Source organism: Pelecanus crispus, chromosome 14, assembly GCF_030463565.1.
Source record: "Pelecanus crispus isolate bPelCri1 chromosome 14, bPelCri1.pri, whole genome shotgun sequence".
NCBI classification, from domain to species: domain Eukaryota; kingdom Metazoa; phylum Chordata; class Aves; order Pelecaniformes; family Pelecanidae; genus Pelecanus; species Pelecanus crispus.
In genome coordinates this window covers 2,894,379-2,905,334 of record NC_134656.1, presented here as the reverse complement: position 1 = coordinate 2,905,334, position 10,956 = coordinate 2,894,379, and positions in this window count along the sequence as shown.

The following is a 10,956-nucleotide window of genomic DNA, read 5'->3' as shown; positions in this document are numbered from 1 at the left end:
AAGTGTTGCAGTAGCGGTGATGGCAAAACGCATCCGATGGGTTGCACTGTCTGACTGCTGGTGTCTGTCTGGATCGATGTGAAGCTGATTCAGCTTCCTGTGTACAAATTTATTACAGTTTCTCTTTCATAAACCTCCTGAAATAGCTCGTAGCAGGATAAGCTTTATTTCAGTCCATTCAATCAACGGTATTGTGATGTGTATGCGTACGTTCTCCTCAGCTGTGTGGTTTGCCTAGAAGAAAACTGGTTTATTTATATATCACTTGCAGCTACGATTGGCGTGAGCCGTTTGTTTGTTCTTCTGGTTTTATTTTTGTATCTCTTGAATCTCCTAAATTAAACTAAACAGCCAGAGCCCTACTCAGGCTGAAGCTTTGGGTAATGATTTTTCTTCCACTTGAGGACATAGTGATGGAACGGTTGCCGTCTCTCTTTTGTTGCCTCTCTACAGCACTGCAAAAATGCTACAACTCCCAGAAAGATGTTAATGGAAGATACTAAAAACCAATAGAATGGCAGAAAGTATAACTGCAGCCACAAAACTAGTGTACCAGCTGGTCTCAGTTTGCCAGGAAAATCGGTATTTTTTTATGACTTGTCTGAATCTGAACGTTTTACCATGTCTTCCAGAGGAGAAGATGAAATGAGGGCATTTTCTTTTGCAAAGCCTCTGTTTTATTGGATTGTACTTTTTTTAGCGTAGATGGCTGGGAAGTTTCTGCAGTTTGGTGGAATGCATGCCATCAAGGCGCATGTGTGGAGCGAGTGTTTATGAATTAGACTTTTCTTTTTTAATCCCCCCCTTCTTTCCCCAAATCCTCTTTTTTTGGCCTGATCGTGAGCGCTGTAAAGAGAGGCACCGAGTGCAGCCTGCTGGAGCGGAGGCCGCCTATCTAAGTGAAGACACGGCCGCTGAATCTGAGCGAGTGTGTGGACTGGCAAGGCTTTGGTGTCGCTGTGTGCTTCACCTCTTTGGTGGATGAAGAGGGCTCCGCTTTCCTTTCAATCCCACACCCTGTATTAACAATTTTAGGTTGTACAAGCAAATTGGCAGGAGAGAGCGCAGAAGGTGACATGACTACTGCAACAATTGGACATTGCAATGTTTGGTTTAAATTTCCTAATGTTTCAAACTGGTTTATTCCTTTGTATGGCTTCAACTTTGGAAAATACAGAGCAGCTGGATTCCTACAGGTAGTCTGAAAGAAGCAGAAGTTTAAGACATTCAAACTAAGTGCCACTTGCAAAAGAGTGAAAGTCTTCGAGAATGTTCCTGAACCAGGAACCTAATCCTAGGAGTTAGGGATTATTTTAAAATGTTTCATTTGTGTCTTGAAACCTCTTAATACTGATTTCAAGAAGTGCTTGGCCAGCTCTCCCTCATAGTTGAGACCTCAAGGATAACGCTGCTACTTTTATTTTCCAGGCCAGACTGTGCAACATTCCATGGGCTCATAATGTATTTATCAGTGTAATGATCTGTGCAATAATTTAACAAGTGTAGGTAAAACCTTTGTTGTTTAATCCAGGATACATTTAAAGATACAGTGGTCCTCTTGGAGAATAGCAGTCTACCAAGGTATTTCAGTTCTCACCTTACTTCGGCAACATGAGATTTCAGTAACCCTATTAAAAGCTTGAGCAATCAGTGATTTAAATGGAAATCAAGAAACATTTCGATGTCCATTATTAGAGTTTGATTGTAATGTCTTAGTGACCTCTAGTTGTAGAGCCCTCTTTCATTTTCATGCCAGCAGAATCTTGGTCAGTATGGAGTACTGTATCTTTAATTTTCCTGATGTGTTTTTTGTGAAGTTCACAGGAATGGCAATTTCGGTGAACCCTATTCATTGTTCTGTAGAGTGGTACCGGACTTGAACTGCAGTGTCATCTTTTAAAGAGCATTATAATAAAGCAAAGAGATACGGAGCAGAATGGTGTTTAGCCCTTTTTCAGGAGACTTCAGTTAATTTTCAACCCATGTGCATCAGTATAGCTTACGTGGCCTCTGAATGCCATAAGTTACTTGTTAGTACGGTTAGCATCACAGAGTAAACTCGAAATGCTTCGTAATTAAGAAAGTAGGAAAGTATTGTTACAGTGTGAATATGAAATTGTCTTGTTGGAGGAGAGTATCTGACACGAACAGCATGATGTATGTCCTGCTGCGCTGCCGTCATGCATATTCTTCACTGCCAGTAACGAGGGAGAAAGGGAAGCTGACAGTGTTGATGGCAGAGCCAAACCCAGGTGTTTCCTCTTTATATTTCATGGGAGTTTCATAGTCTAACTTTAAATGCTAATTTAAGGTCTATTTGAATTAGGAACAGTTTTAAGACAACAGTGTTTTCTTCCTTTATTTAAAGAGAACTATAAAACAGAAATTAAAGTGGTTGCAAGTAGATTTATGTACTCTGAGATTTTTATTAGCTTGTCTACAAAGGCACAACAGCAGAAAAGGTAACTTTTAAGCAGTTTTTCTTTCCAAAAAGCGAGAATCCTCTGATGAATCCTCCAGCTGGTGGTGATGCTTCACGGTCAAGTTCCAGATTCCTTCGTTAGCCAAACAGCCACGTGTGTACTCCAGATGACTCCTGACTGCACTGAGCTTTATGTAAATTTAAAATATCTTTTATTATGTTCTTGGTTAGCATTACCGAATCCTACTTGCCTCGTAGAAGTAAATATATTGATTTTTACACACAAAAAAAGTGGATGTTTGGGTTGGGTAACGGCACTGGTGTTATTCCACTGATAGGCTGTGTCCATTCTTGCCGTCCTGCATTAAGGGCTGCTCTGTGTGTTGGATGCCAAGTTTTCAGCTGGGATTACTTCAAGTAAACAGGATATGTTGGTTCTGGAGGGAGGTTTTTGGCCCTGTGTTCTGACAGCATATGGAGGCCAATGACCTAGAAATGTACAAAATGCCAGGGAAAGCAATAATGCCTATTCTGAATTTCAAGATTAGCACAATCAGCAAAAGCTGATAGAAAAAGTGGAGTCTGTAGACCCGAAAATACAAGTGTCATTGACTTGAGGGAGAACAGATCGCTACTACAGTCGCGATGTCCAACTCACTTCCGCTGGGTAAGTGTTTCTTTGCCCCTTCATGGCTGTCGTCCTTGTGCTCTGATCCCAGTAACATAAGCAAGTTCAGTTGAAGCTGGTTTACCGTTACGTAGCTGGTTTTGTGTGCTTTCATAGCAGGTGCAGTCTCAGAAGATGACTGCCTGTGTTTCCTGAGGTTCACAGCTCACTGAGGGTGGTGAAGCTCTGGAAGGGGTTGCCCAGAGAGGCGGTGGGTGCCCCATCCCTGGGAACATCCCAGGCCAGGTTGGACGGGGCTCTGAGCACCCTGCTCTGGTTAAAGCTGTCCCTGGCACTGCAGGGGCTGGGCTGGGTGAGCTCTAAAGGTCCCTTCCCACCCAAAGCATTCCGTGATTCTATGATTTTAAGGAACCAAACATTTGTGCTCTCTGAGGTGTCCGAGAGCAGGCGGCGGGGATGTGTCCTGGTTTCCCTTCTCACTCACTGTTCCTGTTCCAGTAAGCTCTTCGACAGGCGCTCTTCCTTTTGCAACGCGCTTTTGGCCCTCTCAGGAGCCAGCTGACCACCCGTTACCTTCCCTGAACTCCGCAGGCTTAGGCCAGTACACGGGTACCCCAGCCCAAAACAGCAGGACAGGGTGAAGGCTGTTCCCCGCTCCGCTGCTTTGACAAAGGTTTGCAGGATGCGGCCATGGGATGAAAACTGAAAGTCCTGTAAGGAAAGCGAAGTGGAGCTGGGTTGTCCTGTTGGGAAGCTGTAAAACCCAAAGCTCTGATGAAGGATGACCGCAGCACGGTCATTCATCATCCGTTCAGTCACTAATTCGCAAGGAGGTCGAGACGCGTTGCCTGTCTTGGCTCCAGCTGTTGGTGCTCTGGCAGCAAGAAGCTGCATCTCATCAGTAACGCGGGAAAAGAAAGGTTCGCCTCCTCTTCTGAGCAAGTCGCTGATGTTTGGTTTAGGTGAGATGAAACTCCACCGTGTTTTTCAGTCCTCAAACAATGCTCTGCCGAGCTCTGAATTTCCCCAACGCTGCCACAATGGCGATATTTAAACTGGCTAAAAAGGGAAGAGATGAAATAAATACTGAAAAGACCTCCTAGGAGAAGCTGACTTGTACTTCCCGTTGCTGAGCAAAAGTAGCAGAGACCGCGTCTCTCTGGCAGGGCTGCTTGCAGGGACTGCCAAGAATACAGTTGTGTTGTACCTCACCAAGACTGCGGTCGCTGCCCAAGCAGGAAAATCCAGTGCTATCAGCCCTTCAGTTTGTAAACTGGTTTTTGTCTTTCCCTTTAAGCTCTGCCAAAGTGTGCTCCCTCTGCGAGGCCGCTCAGCTTTGCTGAGGCTGTTGCATTTTACAATAGATAAATCAGCTTCTGCCAGGAAACACAGAAAGGCTGGAGTGTGTCTTTATGAAAAAAATTTTCCCCACTTCTGATTAGAGTGCTACTGCTTAATATCAGCAGTTCTTCACTGGATTGCTCAAGCTGCCTTAAATATAGCAGTGTTGGACTACCTAGGGCAAACCCCACTTGTATATACATTTTTTTCCTACTCTGCTGACGTGGATGGTTAATATACGTAAATTGATGTGCCCGACTATACAAAGGCTGTTGTGATCGAGGTCAAACTAGGAATTTTCTTCTTTACAGAAACCTTCCTGTGTGGTGTTACTGCATGGAAGCTCATTGCAGTTCAAGAGTGAATTGCTATTTTAACTCTTGTGTTCGCAAATTTCCTGTTGAGTCCAGCTCATCGGCTGCCACTTTTGGGGTGTATCTCAGTGCAATACACTGGACTTGAACTGCAAATTCAGTCTAGCTAGACAGGGCTTAACCACTCAGCTTGGGCTCCTCAGTGTTAGTACAGGGAAGACTAGAGAGAGTCCGAATTTAAAACCACTCGTGAGTCTCTCAACTTGCCCGCACCAAGCTGTGTCTCTAAGCTGGTCACACAACTTGGTAGGGAGTACAAAGCATATCAAAGAAGTGGAATTAATACTTCTCGTGTAGCCTAGGCTGCTAGTGATATCCAAGCTAGTTAAGTTAGACCTCTGCAGCGTAGACTTACCCATCTCCACGTCTGTTAACTGCCTGCCCTCTCTGTGATGGTTGTTACAGCCTTTTTTTCACCTGTAAAAGGCCATGCACGCTGTGGGCTCTGCCGGTGGTGCAGTCCAGAGGCTCACCCGCCCTCCTCCGTTCATGGCCCATCTCTTTCCAGAACTCGCGAGGCGTCGGAGGTGAAACGGCTCAGCCGTGCTTGGCCATCGCTGCCAGTGGAACGGGAGGTGCGACAAGAAAACTGAAGCTGATGTGTTCAGATGAATTATGCCTGAATATCGGTGCCAGTGGGAAACACTCGTGCTGTGAGTAGTCGCTGCATGGCACCAGCTCCATTGCGGTAAATCTTCCTTGGGCTGTTGTCCATTTGCTTGTGTAGTCTTAACGCGAGCCAGGCTCTGCAGGGCGCGCTCCTTGGGCTGAAGCTCCTCTGGGCCAGTCCCGGTGCAAACCCTCTCTTGCACCGTTGTGACGAAGGACGGGGGCAACGTGCCAGCTCACATGGAAGATGTGACTTTCGGAGCTTGTGCTCAGAGGGACGCTGCCGGTGAAGAGCCTCGCTTCTCCCTCCTTCCTCTAGAGGGGATTGTGCTACTGTGCATAGCTGGCGAGGGAGCCTACTTTAAATCGGGTTGGAACAGCCGGGTGCAGGGTTCGAAGTGTGTTCCTGCTCGTGTGTCTGCTTATCCGCAGCCCCATCCTGTCCTCTGCCTTTGACTTTCACGCCGCGTTAAGCCTACACGAAGTGAATTCCTCTCCCCCAACCACACACACGTACTCCTTTTTTTTTTTTTACTTGCTACCTTAGGATTTTGGCCCTCCCTTCTCTCTGGCTGAGCGCACCAGGCTGGATGGAGGCAGTTTAAAGCTCAGGCTGTAACAAATACCAGGTTCCAGGCTGTTACGTTAACCCCTGTTATCCCGGTCCTTTGCTTTTAAACCAGTGTAACGGCCCCTTCTTTGCGACGGGGAAGCAGCGGACTCATGGCACGGAGCCGGGACAGGGCTCCATCCGTCGCTCCCGATACAGGCGTGGCACAGCAATCCCAAGGGCTCTCTTCAATGGATCGTGATAGGATTGCACTTACCCCGCCAGGAGCCCTTCCTTTGGCTGTGTTCAGTGAAGGCCGATTGTAACGTAATTAGCACGTTCACATTACAGCATGAAACTGGAGTCTTTCCCACCTCTGAAGCTTGAAGGCTTCTTCTCTGGGAGAAATGTGGGTCCAGGATGGGCCAGTGCATGCCCTGTGCAGCATCTGACATGGCCCTGACCCAGCTGAGCGTTTCCAGACCGCGCTGGAGAGGTGTGACCGCAGCTCTGCCGGCTGCTCCTCCCTGGGAGGCTTCTGTGGAGCTGGAGCAGCAGAGGTGCAGACCCCCGTCTCCGTGTCCCCATCAGCGTGGTCTGCAATTCCTGACTTTGATCTTAAAAAAACACATTGAAGAGCCTCACCCTTGGGGTGGATGGAGGGAATCAAACTCATCTGGCCTGCTTCGAAGTCTCACACCTGAGCACTGCTATGGGAGGCTGGAAGTTAAGGGCTATTGGAAAGTTTTTAATGTTTCTTCTAATAGCTGTTGAGGAATGGGGAAGTGAAGATGACGCGGGTTCCATGTCTTGTTGCATAAGAGTGTTTCTTTTGTTGTTGTTCTTTGGGGTTTTTTCCAGTGAAAACTTTTATTAGTTCATTATGAAGGTAGGTATTGGGTGGTGTTTTCATTAAAGCTGCAGGTCCTGAAGCAATGCAATTGTGGGAGAATTTCATTTTTCAGGGTTTTGGGGTTGGGTTGGGTGGTTTTGGGTGGGTTTGTTTTGGGGCTGTTTTTGGTTTTGGTTTTTTTGGGGTTTTTTTTTTGCAAGTTAAAGTTCTGTTCTTTGTAGTTTTGGAGAACCATGACTGAGCTGTATTTTAAGGGAAACAAAGATCCCCATATTTGCTGCTTTGAAGCCAGCCAGATTATTTTGATTGCTTGGGGTTAGCAGTCCTTCTTTTCTGTGGGAAGAAGCAATATATATTGCTCTAACGTCCAAATTTATTTTCTGGAACAAAACGAAGGTCACTCAATGACATGAGAGCTCCAGCTTAGATTTATAACTGGCTAATGAGGAATTGCTGAATAATGTGCTCATTTTCTGCCAGTACAAGGTAATAAATCTTCCCAACTTCTGAAGCTCTAAGAACGCTGCTGTCCAGTCTCATTATCAGCTTCCAACACAGAAACGAAGGAGTCTCCATGGTGCGACACACTTCCCCGGTGCACAGCAACCTCAAGGCTGGCTTTAATGGCTACAAGACCATTGCCCTGGTGCTGGTGGATGAGAGATCTCCATGCAGGATGGTCCCAGTATTGCTGATCTGCTATTTTAAGTGTTTTTCCATTGAGGCGTTTGCTGTGAGGTGGCCTCCAGAATTTGTTGTGGCACTGACATCAACGAGTTAAGCAGCAAATAGCTCCAGGGCTGGATCGGGAGCTTTGCAGCCAAATATAAACTTCTTTTCTGAAGGCAGCAGGGAGAGCCTGGCTCCCAAACAATGCTGTGCGCTCTGCTGCCCAGCCCAGCTGGCAGGGCCCCAGCCCAGGTGAACACACCTTGCTGGGGACAAGAAGTTTTACCCCCGGGGAAAATCGGCTCCGGCAAGAACAGCTCGCTGTCAGCTGCCGCGGAGCAGTCTTTCTCACTCAGAGGAAACACAGGCCCTGCAAAATCAGGGATTTTATTGTGTTGATGTTGGCTGTGAACTCTTTTTTTTTTTTTTTTTTTTCTTTCCCCTTCCCCTAAGCTGAATCAAAATCAGTGTGTGGGGTGAGAAGCGATGGCTGATTGCCAGCTGCAGACTGCTGGCATTGTATGTGCCAGCTCGGAGCAGGAAAAAAAAAAATCTGAATCCCAGTCTGCTGCCAGGCTCTCCTGCCCTGCATGGGAGATCTCTGCAGCTCTTTGCTTGCCTGCTTGAAATGCAGAGCCTGGGCTGCCATGTGGAGGACAAAATTTAGGCAAAGGACTAAGGCAAACATTGCAGTCGTTGACAGGGCTGATTGTGACAGCTCGCGGTGTCCTCTGTGCTCGCTTCTGACTTGCTGCTGCAGAAAAGGAATGATTTACAAATAGCTTTTTATTTTTTGAAAACTTGTGCATTTATAATTTAAAACCAAACTCCTCTAATTCCCTCCTGCCTTTTCCTCAACCATGCTTGGGAAAAAGAAAAAAAAAAAAACTTAAAAAGAAATAATTGAATGCTAAACCTCCTACTTGATGTTGTAACAATGTTGGGAGCTGAAAACCAAGAGAACTGGCTGTACCCAGGGGTGCCTCTATCTTTTCTGAACACTTAATGAGTCAAACAACTCACTAATCTATTGAAATAGGAAAAAATCCAGACATTACAGTTCCTCTGGAGAGGAAACCTAGATGAAGTGACTGTGCAGTGCTGTACACATATGCATTGTAGCCTGGGACTCCAGAGCCATGCTATGAATAGCGCCTTTCATCTGTAGACCTAGCTGATAGCTAATTAACTCTAATTAATCCCTGCGTGTATGGGGAGCAGGGAAGACATACCTAGGGAGATGTCAGCCCTGCCATGCTGTCACCTCCAGGATGGAGGATCCATTGCTTGGTGTGTATTCCCTTCAGGGATGCAAAGTGCTTTGGGGGAAAGGTGTCAAAACTGCAAGGACACTCCTGAGGTTGAGCAAGAGCTCGGTGCTGTGAGCACGGGGCCCGCCTGGTTTCAGTTTAACATCCCTTTTCTCCTGAACTGAGGAGATAATTTTCCCCCTAAATGCCAGTGTAGAAACTCAAGGCTGTGACATTCAGAGTGCTGGGCTGAGGAGAGCAGAAGTTCCTCCCGGCCTGGATCGTTGCTCTGGTGCGGACCAGTAGCAGATGTCGGGGAAAGAGGACGAGAAACGGTGAGTAACCTCCCCGCTAACGTATGTGTGCAGCTTCCAGCAATGAAGACAGAAGTACACATCTGGTTACCATGTTCAATCCCAAGACCTGTCCTGCATGAATTTACCTCATCCCTTTTTTTTTAAATCCATTTAGATTTTGAGGCTTACTATCCAGTGGTGATAAATTGCACAATTTAGTTTTACGCTGGTGAAGAGGGAATAGTTTTGTCTCAAGCCTGCTGACTTGTTTTATGAGCCTGGCCCTGGTCCTTGTTGGGAGAACAACTACTCCAGAGTCACCTTCTCTACAACAGGTGTAATTTTACAGTGGCCGTTCTCATGGGAAATCGTAGCCCATCTGGCCACCCATCATCCCCACAGGCAGCGTCCTAAGCACGGCTCCAGAATCCTCGGCAGACCTGGGCACCACCGGCTGCCATGCCCTCCCTCGGCTCCCCTGGCTGAGTGCTCTCAGGGCTTGACAAGGGGAGATAACATTTTTAGTAGCTTCTCTTCCTTGTTTTTGTGGCTTAAGTAGAAACATTAATGTCTAATTTAAAGGGTACATTTTACAAGGTTATTTATGGAAGCAATAAGGTTTTTTTCCTCCTGTGTTTTTCATGAAAGAAGCTGGCAAGAGCTGAAATCTTTTACCTTGTTGCTATAACAGCAAAATATTCACTCTCAGGCTTGGAGCTTCACTTTAAATAGTCTCTCCTTTTTGTTTTCTATTGTTTTTTGGGGTTTTTTTGTTTGGTTGGTTGGTTGGGGTTTTTTTTCTTTTTTAGGAAGGCATTTAATATCCAATGAATAAACCAGCAGCAGTTTCTCCCTAGTTGAAGTGAAGGATACCAGACCTACAAAGAAAGCAAAGGGGGAACCCCTGGTCTCTTGTGCACCTCCACAGTGAGAGGAGTGGGTCCTGGGACTGGCCAGAGCAGCAGGCGAATCCCCTCAACCCATTATGCTGGTAAAGAGGTGGCATTAACCGTAGACCATTCTGCTTTTAGCTCTGTGCTGTTGTTTCTACCGTTGAAAGCAGCCCTGCTCACACAGGAAAGCAGCTCTCTGTGGGTGCTGCTGTTTGGCAAACTCCAAAGTAGCCGTGGGCTAGGAGAAAGGATGGGGTCTGTGGTGGCTCTGCAGGTTGGGTGGCCTGGGGAGCGATGGGTGAGAGCCGGACGGCAGCTTTGAGGACGAACACGGTGCCCTGCTGCGTGCAGGCAGGGTGGGAGCCGGCTGCCCGTGTTGTGATGGGGGGGAGTGATGGGATGGGCAGGTCTGGGGGAGCTCTCCTGTCCTGGTTTTGGCTGGGATAGAGTTAATTTTCTTCCTAGTAGCAGGCATAGTGCTGCGTTTTGGATTTAGTAGAGAAGAATGTTGATAACACACTGATGGTTTGGTTGTTGCTCAGTACTGCTTATGCCAGTCAAGGACTTTTCAGCTTCCCATGCTCTGCCAGGGGCACAAGAAACTGGGAGGGGGCACAGCCAGAAGAGCTGATCCAAACTGCCCAAAGGGCCATTCCATACCATACGGCGTCATGGGCAGTATGGAAACTGGGGGGGGTTGGCCAGGGAGCAGCGATCGCCGCTCGGGAACTGGCTGGGCATCAGTTGGCGGGTGGTGAGCAATTGCATTGTGCATCGCTTGCTTTGGATATTGTTATCATCATTCTTATATTGTTATTATTATCATTACTATTTTACTTTATTTCAGTTATTAAACGGTTCTTATCTCACCCCAGGAGTGTTTCTCACTCTCACTCCTCCGATTCTCTCCCCCATCCCAGCGGGGCAGGGGCAGTGAGCGAGCGGCTGCGTGGTGCTGAGCTGCTGCCTGGGGCTGACCCGCGACAGGCTGGAACAGACACACCAGCATCAGCGACGTCGGAGCGGGCTCCAGGAGACACCCTGCGAGCTGCTGGCTCAGCCTGCCTGTGC